This window comes from Oreochromis niloticus, unplaced genomic scaffold, assembly GCF_001858045.2.
Source record: "Oreochromis niloticus isolate F11D_XX unplaced genomic scaffold, O_niloticus_UMD_NMBU tig00007541_pilon, whole genome shotgun sequence".
NCBI classification, from domain to species: Eukaryota; Metazoa; Chordata; class Actinopteri; order Cichliformes; family Cichlidae; genus Oreochromis; species Oreochromis niloticus.
In genome coordinates, this window is record NW_020328635.1 from 1 (window position 1) to 12,137 (window position 12,137).

Below are 12,137 nucleotides of genomic sequence, written 5' to 3' on the forward strand. Positions count from 1 at the left end.
CACTTTAAAAGTACTTCATCATACTAAATGGCTGAAAAATAAAAACAATTAAAAATGAAGCCAGTAAAGCTGTGCAAACAATGTGATTCCTCCAAGAGTCATTCTCATATAAGCTCCCATGTCCACCTTTACAGCAGGAAAACTGTTTTTGGACAGCATGGGCAGTTTTTCACAGCAACATAACATATGGCTTTAACAAGATATTCAAATCAGGGCTTTGGCATCTGGGACTGCTTTATGCATTTATTCAAGTCAGTGGCTCTGTCACTCTTATTAGCACTCACTTAAATTGCTTATGTAGAATTTGAGAAAAGCTTATCTTGGGTCTTGCCCACGTCCTATCTACTCGAGTTATCTCGCCCATAGGTGCTTCATGTCGTTGACTTGACGCAGCTTAAGACTCATATAGAGACACTACTGCTTCTCTAACTCGAGGGTCATTCTTGACAACTGTACTCTGCCTGTTTGCGATTGTTTTGACTGAGACTGAAAACTCAGTTTTATTCATGAAAGTTGCCAAACAGCATGTAGGCACGTAGGATTAAATGCAGCTCACTCACTGCGACTTGGAATGGACTGCTAGGGATGTGCTCCCTCCAAAGCGAACGCAGATCACATACTCACCAGGCTGTGGCGCTTGAGAAGTGGATGTAGCTGTGGGTAATGAGAAAGATGAAAAGAACAATTGATAACTTTTTCGTTACGTCCGATCTGTGTGAAGTTCATAGCCAGTGCTCTGACACAGAGCCATCAACCTCTGAACGCTTAAAAAGCACCAGTGTATCCAGAAAACACATTACATGTGGTGATAAATGCCCTGCCCAAGTGCCCCCTCTCCCCACTGCCTTTCAGCGGCAGGCAGCAGCAAACAGATTGTCAGAGGAGGCCCAGATGATGATCAAGTTTAACATTGTCTACAATATTGCAAAGAGTGCCAAAGCACTTTAAGCACAAGCATATTTCAGTAACTTATCTTTCCTGTAGAACTGTGCTCCAAATAAAGAACTTTGTGTCGACAAGCTTGTTAGTTCATCATTTACAAATCAATATTGTCTGTATGACAGCAATTAAATAAAGTGAAACATGTAAAACAGTGGGGTTAAGCGATGCGATGAAAAATTTGGTGCACCTAACTTTTGTGCTGGTGCACCTAAGAAAAAAAGTTAATCCATACAATCTTAGTAATATTTATCACTAGTTTTAAATGTTAAAATTCAAATATTCAAGCAAGTCATATTCAAGAAATGCACGTAAAATAAATTAATATTGTTGTAGTTGGCTTTAAACTTTGGGGTACCGCCTCTCTACTCATTGGCTCCTTTCCCTCCAACAGCACGGTATCCACCAGATTTGGTTCATACCTGAGATATTACAGATTATAAAGTCACATCTACCTTTTTATGCAATTCCTTCTCACATATACATTGAACAGAGAAGGTAGGACTGACTAACAACCACAAGAGCTTTCTGAGACTGATTATATACTGATTTTGAGTATAAACACTAGCAAAATGCAAGTTTTGCTGCAGCAGATGTCATTGACTGCTTCAGGGCTTGCTCCCAGCAGCTGGACGGTGTCCGGAGTAAAGAACTACATATCTAGCTGTTGTGACAGTATCTCCAGTGACAGGTCAGTTCATGTCTACATACTCACTGGCTAAGTTATGGTAGTGAAGCTCACTTACTCTGTCTTCCACTACTCTCAGACACTGTGTCATATTTCAGAGGAGCCCAACAAACCACAGATCACTGAGCTGTCCTAACAAATCTCCAGCAATGATGCAACACGTAGGAAGACTGAGTTATAAAGACATGGCAATATTTCAACAAGGTCTTGAATTATGAGGCCCGTCATATCTTAAACACATTAAGGTACCACATCACCCGGTACAGCTCTTCACTCTCAGACTAGCTCTTTCTAAAAGTAGAATGGGAGCAGAGCCTTCAGCTTTCAGGGCTCTGCTCTGAACCAGCTCCCAGTCTGGATTCAGGAGACAGACACCCTCTGTACTTTCAACATTACACTTACAACTTTCCTATTTGATAAAGCATATAGTCAGCCTTGGATCAGGTGACCTGAACCCTCCCTTAGTTACACTGCAGTAAACTCTTGTGTGGTTACTTATAGTTACCATTTATGTCTTTATAGTGGGGTTAATAGTTACTTCCCAACCATTTATTCGTCTTCTATCACTTATCATCTTCGAGAATGGAGATGTGCATGGCCCGGGAGTCCCTCTGCAAATCTCAACTCTTTGTTACAAACAGTTTTATAAAAGCAACCCCCATTGTAAACCCAATGTGTGTCATTAACCTAAGACCTGCGTGTGTGTGTGTGCCTTCCTGCTGGTCATAAAAGGGTCATCTCCTCTACACTCTGAATCTAATATAACCACCACTACAGTCTACAGCTGATATTCCACTGGCCCTTAGACAGACTATTACTCGGTCTTCAGTGTCATCGTCCTCTATTCCAATGCCTCTGCCAGTTCTTTCTGTTTGCGGTAATTCAGCAGGAATTGGCGAATGCTGAGGTCTCCTGGTCACCGGAGCTTTGATTGGAGCTGGCAGAAGTACTGGTCCTGCTACAAGTGGAAGGAAACCACCTCGCTAAAGGAAAAAAAGACAACAATATGAGCATAGGTTTGGTTACAATAAAATAAGTCAGTTAATCAAAATCAGTGTGACACAGACGCTGATGTTTTTGAAAAGAGCCCATCAGTAACATTTAATTCATACATTTTTACTGTGCGGGCTTGTAAAACTTCTGTATGAATATTATTATGAATATTAATTCTACAACAGAAAACCACTCAGCAATTAAACCATCACGATGTATTAAATGTTTCCAAAGATACTGATAATTTGATAACGAGCAAATTATACATCCTGAAGTGTACTCCTTGATAAAACTTTGAAAGGCACTGCAGAAAACATAAAGTTAAGCAACATAAAACATGTGGCAGAGCATGCAATGAGTCACATTTTCTTCCTTGTCCTCTTTGACTCCCAGTATACGTGAGACTCAAGCTGACATCACTGTTGAAATCTTACCCAGTGCCTTCATGAGCGCGTGCAGCGCGGAGCAGAAAAGAGCAGCTGTGCGCTCGTAGCTGAGATCCAGATCCTGAACCATGTCCCCGACCAGCAGGCTGCAGTCAGAGTGAGTCAACAGAACTGTCAACACCGGTGGAGCCGGCCAACAAGACAGGATTATAATGAAATACAGTACAGCTCAGGTCGTTTGGCGTAAGACGTAAGAAGTGGCGCTTTGAATCTGAGCGCCCGAGTTCGAACCCCTCACGGACTCGCTGCCACGACCCTTGCTTGGGGGCGGGGAAGCCAAGTCGCTTCTCCTTTTTCCTGCTCTTGCCAACTCCTCCGCCTGCTCTCTTATTACCTTTTATTACCGCAAAATACCCATGCTTGTCAGCTCTTCATTCCTCAACTATTGCTGCTTATTACTCCACCTTCCACAACTTGCAACTTTCTCTCTTCAGGCTACCAACTCTGCCTTCATTTTTTCACACTGTCTCCGACACTTTTACATCAAATTATTACCACCTAATAAGCACAGTGACAGAGGGACCCAGGCTTTTTTTCCGTAAGTTACATGTGTTTGTGTCCGTAACTACCGTCCTTAGCTAGGTCCTCAAATCTAGGCAGCTAAGATGACAACTGGGCTCTCGGGGAAACTTGTTTTGTAAAGTTGCTTTAGCTAATCCGTAGAGGCCAATGAATTGACCGTGACTAAAGAAATGATGAGAAAAGCACTGGGTTGCTGTTGTTGCTCTCCGGTCACTGATGCTAGCTAAGAGGATGTAATAAAGGCAAGGTAGCAGAGATGAAAAAGGAGTGGTTGTTGATAAATAAGTGGAGAAAAAGGTGGGCAGGGAAAAAAAAGCAGGTGTGAGTGTGTGAAATGTGAGTATTTGAGTGTAAAAATGTGTGGTCTCCTGCGAAAGGCTGGGTGCCCGATGTGCACCTTGCGCTCTTTAAATACAAGGATATTCCACGTTCTGCTATGTGGTGGCTAGCAGTTCATAACATAGAGGCTCAGGTTCGAGCCCTCGGCTCACCTGCCTCTCTATGTTTATCTGCTAGGGGGAGGTCCAGCAGGGGATCTTGGAGTGAAAATTCCGAGGGATGAACCTTTTCAGCCTGGACTCCCCTGATTTTGATTTTTCTCTGTTTTCTTTTACCTGCCAGCAACAAACAGCCCAGCCTGATTTATGGGACCTCCTTCTTGTCATGGCTACCAAGGACCACTCTTCTTCTGCCAACAAGTCATTGCCTGACAAATAATTATTTCCTATGTTTTCCCTATGGGGTTTTTTAATCTCCAATATCTTTACATATCTTGCTAGATAGACTTCCCTCAACAGGGTTTACAAACGCCTTATCCTCTTTGTCCACTTCAAATAACTTTAAACAACTATTCTTAGATTTCTTGCAACATCTGCTGTCCTTTGCACAGATTACGCTTTTAAAAAACTAACAAACACTTTTTTTAACGTCAACCCATTGTTGGAACTAGATAAATAAAGCATATATAAAGTCACTACCAAAAACTCATTGCAGCTTCGACCTTGTTATAGGAATGTTGTTTGTGGCTCAAGATGACTTGATTTCATCCATGAAGGATACATTTGATATATGTTTCACATATTATAGACCAACAAGTTATTATAGCAGTTTTAAATACGAGCGATCGGAAGCATGTGCTGATCAGCTTCAGTTTCTTCTCTGAAGTTGCTCTATTTCTCTTCAGGTTTCTCTCAGACCAAGATTGAATGTGATGACAAGGGTGATGGATGGTGTGACATGTGCTGCTGGCCCACAGAACCAGTGAGTATGCTGTCCATTGCTCTGCAACAATGAGGACATCCAACACTCTCAGTTAAGATTAGTTTTCATGATTGTTGCCTCAAGACCTGAGATCATGGTGTGGGCTTGTGATGGACACACTTTTCATGGCTGAAAGCTCTCCTGTAGAGGCTAAGCCCTCTTGATCAACAACACACCTGCCGCTAACTACGTGTGTCTACCTTAAATATCTTTACAAACTCAAAATGTGACCTCTAGCACAAACGCTTGCTGCAGTTCTTGGTGTCAGAGGTGACACACAAGGTATCGGGTTTTAGGTGCAATTACTTTTTCATATAGGACCAAGTATGTTTGGATAGCTTTTTCCCCTTGAAAACTGCCGTTTAATATTACACATTCTTGTCTAATATTATAAATGTATTGATCTGAAACGTGTAAGTGTGACAAATATGGAATAAGATACGAAATCAGAAAGGAGGCAAATATTTTTTCACAGCGCTAAGTCTGTAAATGATCTTCTTTGGCTGTAGTAGATCTTTGACTTGTTCCTTTTTAATGTTTGTTTAAAATTGTTTTCTCTAGGTTAAGGCGTACGGTCCAGGCCTTCAGAGCAGTGGTCTGCTGTTGGAAAACCCACTGAATTCACAGTTGATGCCAAGCAAGGAGGAAAAGCTCCTCTGAAAATTATAGCCCAGGTATATCTGGCTTTGTATATGACACAATATGTTAAATATATTGCATGTACCGTATTTTTCAGAGTATGAGTCGCACTTAAAATCCTTTAATTGTGCGCCTATGTATGAATTCTGGTTGTGCTTACTGACCTTGAACCGATTATGTAATACACGGCGCTCAAAAATCTGTCAAAAAATGTTTTAGTACGACTTTGGTAAGCTACGAAGTCGCACCGCTTGATGGATTGTCGGAGCATCACGGTTACGTAGTCAGCAGCCTCGCGGAGTGATACGCGCTGCGCTTCAACAAATATTACTGTATTGTGTGGATAAGGACCCCAAAATGGCACCTGTTAAGAGACATGCTTACGAAGCGGATTTCAAACTCAAGGCTGTCAGTCACGCAGTAGAACATGAGAATAGAGCAGCTGCGAGAGATTTCAACATAATGAATCAATGGTACGAAGTAGAGGAAGCTAGAAGAAAGAGTTGAGTAAAGTTGACTTATCTGACTGTTTTGTTTCGCTTAATGCGTTTATAATCCAGTACGCCTCATGTATAAAACCAGACCTGTTCATCAACAGTGCGCCTTATGGTCCGAAAACTACCGGTGTTAAATCTGATTGAACTAATCCCTTGTCTTCCTGCACAGGATGGTGAAGTCAATTCTGTGGATGTCCAGTTAAGGATAATGGCAACAGCACATACACCTGCACCTACACCCCACGTAGCCTGTGAAGCAGACTGTGATGGTCTCCTGGGGAGACTGAGAGTCCATTCAGGGTGAGTATGCACTCACTTTCACTCTTGCATGCAGGGTTGCCTTTTCTTCTCACTGAAAAGTCTCTTGAGTTTTGGTGTTTGTGCCCACAGAGAATATCGGAGCAGGCTGTCATCCAAAAACAAGGTGAAGGTCTCTGACCCTGGATGGCAAATACGGGCCTCCAAGCCTTCCAGCCAACATACTTCACTTTGACTGCTCAGAGTCTGGTCAAGTAAAGCTCCATAAAACTGTTGTGGAGAGTAAAGAGCGCAAACATAGCTCATGTCAAGAAATATTCCAAACAACCGATATTACAGGGAAACTTATTTAACCCACCTGCTGTGAGGCTAAAAATGACTGAGAGCATACCTGCAAAGGTAACATGCTAACACAGCCTTTGTCCTCGCCATCAGACAAAGGCTGTTTGCGTTTAGGCTATTCCAATGACATCCTTCAGGTCAAAGTGGATCCTTCTCAAGCAGAGGGACCAGGACTCAGCCGCAGTGGTAAGAAACCTGTACTGCCTCACAAAGTCAGAGAGTGCTAACAAAAAACAGTCCGTTTATTTAGTTATGGTCTATAACGGTCTGAATGTTTCCGTCATACTACATGGAACAACTCTTCATAACACTTTATGAAAATGTTTGACGAAATTGACAAGATCAAAATTCAAATCACAATGGCAAGGATTTAAAAACAAGAATAAACATGAATAAACAGGGTTGTAGTTGGTACGCGAATGTAAACAGGTCCTTTTGAGCTGTCATTTGAACTTTGCTTTTAAGTGTTTGTCAGGCAGCACAGTGGCACGGTGGTTAGCACTGTTGCCGCACAGCAAGAAAGTCCTGAGTTCAATTCCACCATCAGGCCGGGGTCTTTCTGTGTGGAGTTTGCATGTTCTCCCCGTGTTTGCGTGGGTTCCCTCCGGGTACTCCGGCTTCCTCCCACCATCCGAAGACATGCAGCTTGTGGGATAGGTTAATTGGATAATCCAAATTGTCACTAGGTGTGAATGGTTGTCTGTCCCTGTGTGTTAGCCCTGCGACAGACTGGCGACCTGTCCAGGGTGTACCCCGCCTCTCGCCCTATGACAGCTGGGATAGGCTCCAGCGCCCCTGAAAAGGATAAGCGGAAGCGAATGGATGGACGGATGGATGTTTGTCTAAGCATGAATGTTTTTACGATGGCTTTCCCCCCCACCTTGTACGGTTGCCAGTATATTGATGTTTTTATTATTTTTTTTAAATGAATCTAAGCTTTTCGAGCAGATCAGAGGTGTCAGTGTATTTTCTTTGGTCTCTGTTCTGGCAGAGATAGCTGTTGGCAAAGACCAGCTTGTGCTGGTGCTTGTTTCTTCCTCCCCGTTATCACCACAGCTTTATTCAAAGAAGGTGATCTGATCTTTTGGCTCGTCTGTCCAATAGTGTAGATTATTGCAGAATTCAGATCAAATCAGGGCCCAAACTTGTGTGAGTAACTTTATGAAGGGAATAAAGGGAACTCTGCCAGCTGCCAGCTGAACTGTGTAAAACCTAAATTACAGTAGACTGGTCTCATTTTGAAGGTTATATGGGCTTATGATTATATTTAGAGATACAACTGTGTAATGTATGTTCTATGTCCTGTTTTTTAGGGGTCTTCTGTGAGGCAACAACAGACTTCACTGTGGATGCACAAATGAGTTTGCGCTCCATGTTTTGAGGGTCATGAGCTTCGCCTGGCGCTATGGCTGGGCTGAAATATTGCAGGTACAAGTGCGGAGGGTTTTTGCAGCAACGCTTACACTTACACTGATAATGGTTTTCTATAAGTCTACATGCCTGGAAACATTCTGATCAGATGCCTAAACTGAAGCAATAAAAATGCAGTCAATTTAGTAAGGATATATGTGTGACAATGAAGACCCGACAACAGCAGCGTTGCAGTTTAGCACGTTTTTATTGGCTTTCACACTGCTCCTGTAGCACACACACCACCCTCTCCTGCGGTCCCGGCAACATCTTTAACAGGGAAGACGTGATTAGATGATGGGCTCAGGTGTGTGTCAGCCAGTATCTGTTTTGTCTGTCTTAGGAATCTCCTTTGTTCCCAAGGAGATTGGTGAGCACCTTGTTAACATCGAGAAGAACGGCCGTCATGTTCCCAGCAGCCCAATTGCTGTTATGATCAAGCAGTCAGGGATTGGTGATGTGAGCCGTGTGTGTGTGAGTGGACGGTGGCTGACCGAGGCCAGGACTTTTCAGCCTTGAGAGTTCATCATTGATGCAGGTATATGCTCAGTGAAAGCATAAATACTGTGATATTTTTCTTTTTAAACATTCAAATAGAATATTTGTCAGTCTCATCTTGTTATATTAGGCTTCCTCTGCTTGAGCCTTTCCACTGAAGGACCCAGTTAAGTGGGCATTAACACTGAGGACCAGGAGGATGGCTGGTGACACGATGTGTTGCTTTTTGAGGTCTTTTAGCCTGTTTCACTTTGTCAGACAGGTTCTATTTAACTGATTCTTGATTCACAAGTCTGCAATTAATCAGGCCTGAGTGTGTCTAGTAACACTGAACTGAGGTTTCCAAATTGGTTAATCACAGTTAACTCGTCATTTAACAAGAGGGGCAATTTGTTTTTACACAGGACCAGGGGGTTGGATAATCTTTCTCCCTAATCTATGAAATCATCATTTAAACACTGCATTTTGTATTAACTTGTCTTATCTGTGTCTAATATTAAAATGTGTTTGATGATCTGAAACATGTAAGTGTGATAAATATGCAAAACACTAGGAAACCAGGAAGGGGGCAAACACCTTTTCACATCACTGTAGACGTGATTACAGAATACCTTTTACATCCTGGATTACAATAGGATATCCATCAACGGCAGATACTGGTCTCCATGACACACAGATACTGGAGTGGTCTGAGAGAAAGGAATCTGTGTCTCTGGACCAAAATGACTGTACGTGTAGTGCTGTAGAAACAATACTGCCCACAAACCTTGATGTTTCTATATGTGGAAACCTTCAAGTATGCATATCCTCCTGTAAGGGTAAAGTAATGGGACATTTGCACTTTTTGCATGTAAGCCTGTCGGTCTTAACTGGAAGTTGCACTTGAGCTGTCTTGGCATCTTTCCCTTGTTTGACTCACCAGTTTTGCCCTGAGCTGAACCGCTGCCTCCTTCTCTGTTGTGGTACTCAGCGGTGACCAAGATGCTGTAACGTGCATCTGGCTGCAGTGACTCCAGCATCACCTGCTTCTCTCCACCAGGGACCAGCACCTGCAGACAACAAACAACACTATCATCCCAACACAGTCAGAACTCATTTAAAGTTTTGGGACTTGTGGAATTTCTGGAATTCTGACACATGACAGCCGGCTGAAGCCCAGAAGAGGTGAAGATGTGATGACTACGACCCACTCACAGTGTGATCCTGGCTATCAGCTCCAGTCAATGCTGTGTAGGACACGTGATACTGGAGGACATGAGCATTGGGAGGTACCCAACTGATCACCATGCTGACGGCAGTCTCATCAGAAAGCGTGAGGCTGGTTGGGCCTCCACCAGAGCCTGCAGCAACATCATAGAAGAGATAAAGTACCACAGCTAACGACACTTAACACTCACTTTCTTCCTTTATAGGAGGAAATTATTTTGGCAGCAGAGCAAAGTGTTTTTTTTAGAAAATAAATGTAAAGTATAACAGAGAATTTGATACTTTGATTTGATACTTTAACCTCACTACATTTTTTCATAGCTCAGAGTTCTAGTTACTCAAAGATGAGAATTTAGATGTGAAATTTAACCTTTAAGTGACTAGTACTTTGAGAACTGCCATCAATTACACAATGAAGTTCATTGACGTACAGGTTATTGTATTAGTAATGCTATATTGTACATAGAGACACAATATGACAGAATATGACTGCTGCTAATGTGACTTAGGTAAATGGTTTCAGGCTCTCCCCTCCTGAGTTTGAGAAATGTTCAGGATCAGAAAATGTGTGACTCACAGGTGCTGTAGCATACGGCCACAGCTTCACTCTGAGCTCCATCTCCATAGAGTGCAGACAGTGATATCTGATGCTCCTTAAGACACAGGACAACAGTTTATTGAGACATTGTATTTTTTACTTCATAATACTCCAACAATCCAATAGTTCTTCCCACCTGTCTCAGGTCGCCTCCACTTAGTGAGGTAAGAAACATCATCATCATCTGCAGCTTCCCAGCGCACCGTGATGTCACTGTCTGAGAAATTAGTTACCCTAAGGTCAGAAGGAGGAGGCACCTTCACTAGAAGAAAAGAATAATGTGTATGGGAATTTTTTAAAAATGAGAAGCTACATTTTGACATCTTTCATTATTAATAACATTTACAGTACTGTGCAAAAGTCGTGAGCCACACGCTGAAGTATTTCTTTGGACATTATCTGGTTTTCCACTCCTTTTTAGTCCAGTTCTTGTACCTGACCATTTTCTGAGTAATGTTTTTGTTTGTTTGTTTTTTGTTTGTGTAAACACTTGGCACTGACCATTGTTGGAGAATTAAAAAGCACCTAAGTCAAGGAATGTGTGTGCACATAACAGAAAACTTGGGAAAGAACCAATTTTAAATCTTTAAGCATTTTGTTACTAGCGGCCTGTCACAAAAACACATTTTGTATAGTGTTTTTTTTTTTTTTTTTTTTTTAAATCTTGTGAATAAAATGTATACAAATGTGTGTGATTAATCACAATGTGTTAGTGTGTAATCACCCTGAGACATGCATGCCTGTCTGCTAGCGTCAGATCTAAGCCATTTCTGATTTGGAGATGCAGGCTGCAGATTCTGTCCAGATTATCCCAGCTCTCGTCACTAAGCATCCAGTCTTCACTTATCAAATGTGTAAAATTCAAGGCTGGTCCTTAAAAGCTCCCAACAAGGCAAAAACTGTGAATCTAACCAAAAGTGTATTTCCTGTTTCTCCCACATATTGGATTCCACAGTTCCTACAAGTGATCAAATATACACAGTTTTTAGATCTTGGAGTCCCTTTGCACAGTGATAGAAAACATTACCATTGGAATAACTGCCCACCCACTTGTGGTGCTGGAAAAATTGCCCTGATCTCTGCGCTTAGGCTCAGAGAGAGGTGAGATTTTAGCCTTTACAAGGAGATCACCCAGGTTTTTGTTCCTCCTGAAGGCTGCAATTGCCTTGTGATCCTGAAGCATATGTGTGTCCTGAGTGAACCTTTGAAAGTTGCTCTTGATAACTCTGACCAATTTGCAGGTGGAGGGAGAATATGTGATCACCACTGGGATGAGGGGAGAACATCAATTGGCTTGGTCTGCAAGAATGAATTGAAACATTTCTTAAAAAGGACCAACAGTACCCCCTAGTGGAGAGAGCTGAGAATAAAATCTTGACAGCTTCCCCCAAATCACTCTGTTGAGTGCAGATCCTGTGAAATCTCAGTAATTGGGATTTAATTATCCCTGCAAATGTGTGTTTTGGGTGAAAACTTGTCTGAACAGTAAGGCATGTGTATCTGTAGGTTTGAAAAAGACTTTAACATCTAATTTGTGGTCATTTGGGAAATTTGGGCCCTTAAATGTAGTTGTGTCTAAAAAATCAATTGAGGATTTATAATGGTGGATTTCAGTTTGATGGAAGCATTATGGTCATTAAATTGTCATTATAACATTAATATGAATTATCAGTGTAAATATGCTTTTGCGAATGTCTCCTGTTGTCAGATATCCTGTTTGGATCGTCCACTTTGACTCTTCACATCGTATGTTATATTCTGTTAAATATTTAACCTGTGAGTAAAGGAAACTGATATCACACTGAGTAAAGCGCCAACAACAGTGATGTTGTTGCACCAGA

General features: G+C 42.0%; 1 long non-coding RNA gene across 1 annotated transcript; it reads right to left on the reverse strand.

Moving 5' to 3' along the window:
* Nucleotides 1-2,483: 2,483 nt before the first annotated feature.
* LOC112845483 (uncharacterized) lies at nt 2,484-3,114 on the reverse strand. The gene is made up of 2 exons (XR_003218308.1): nt 3,055-3,114; nt 2,484-2,610 (listed from the first exon to the last, which is right to left on the reverse strand). It is a non-coding gene; the product is annotated as an uncharacterized LOC112845483 (long non-coding RNA).
* Nucleotides 3,115-12,137: the final 9,023 nt, after the last annotated feature.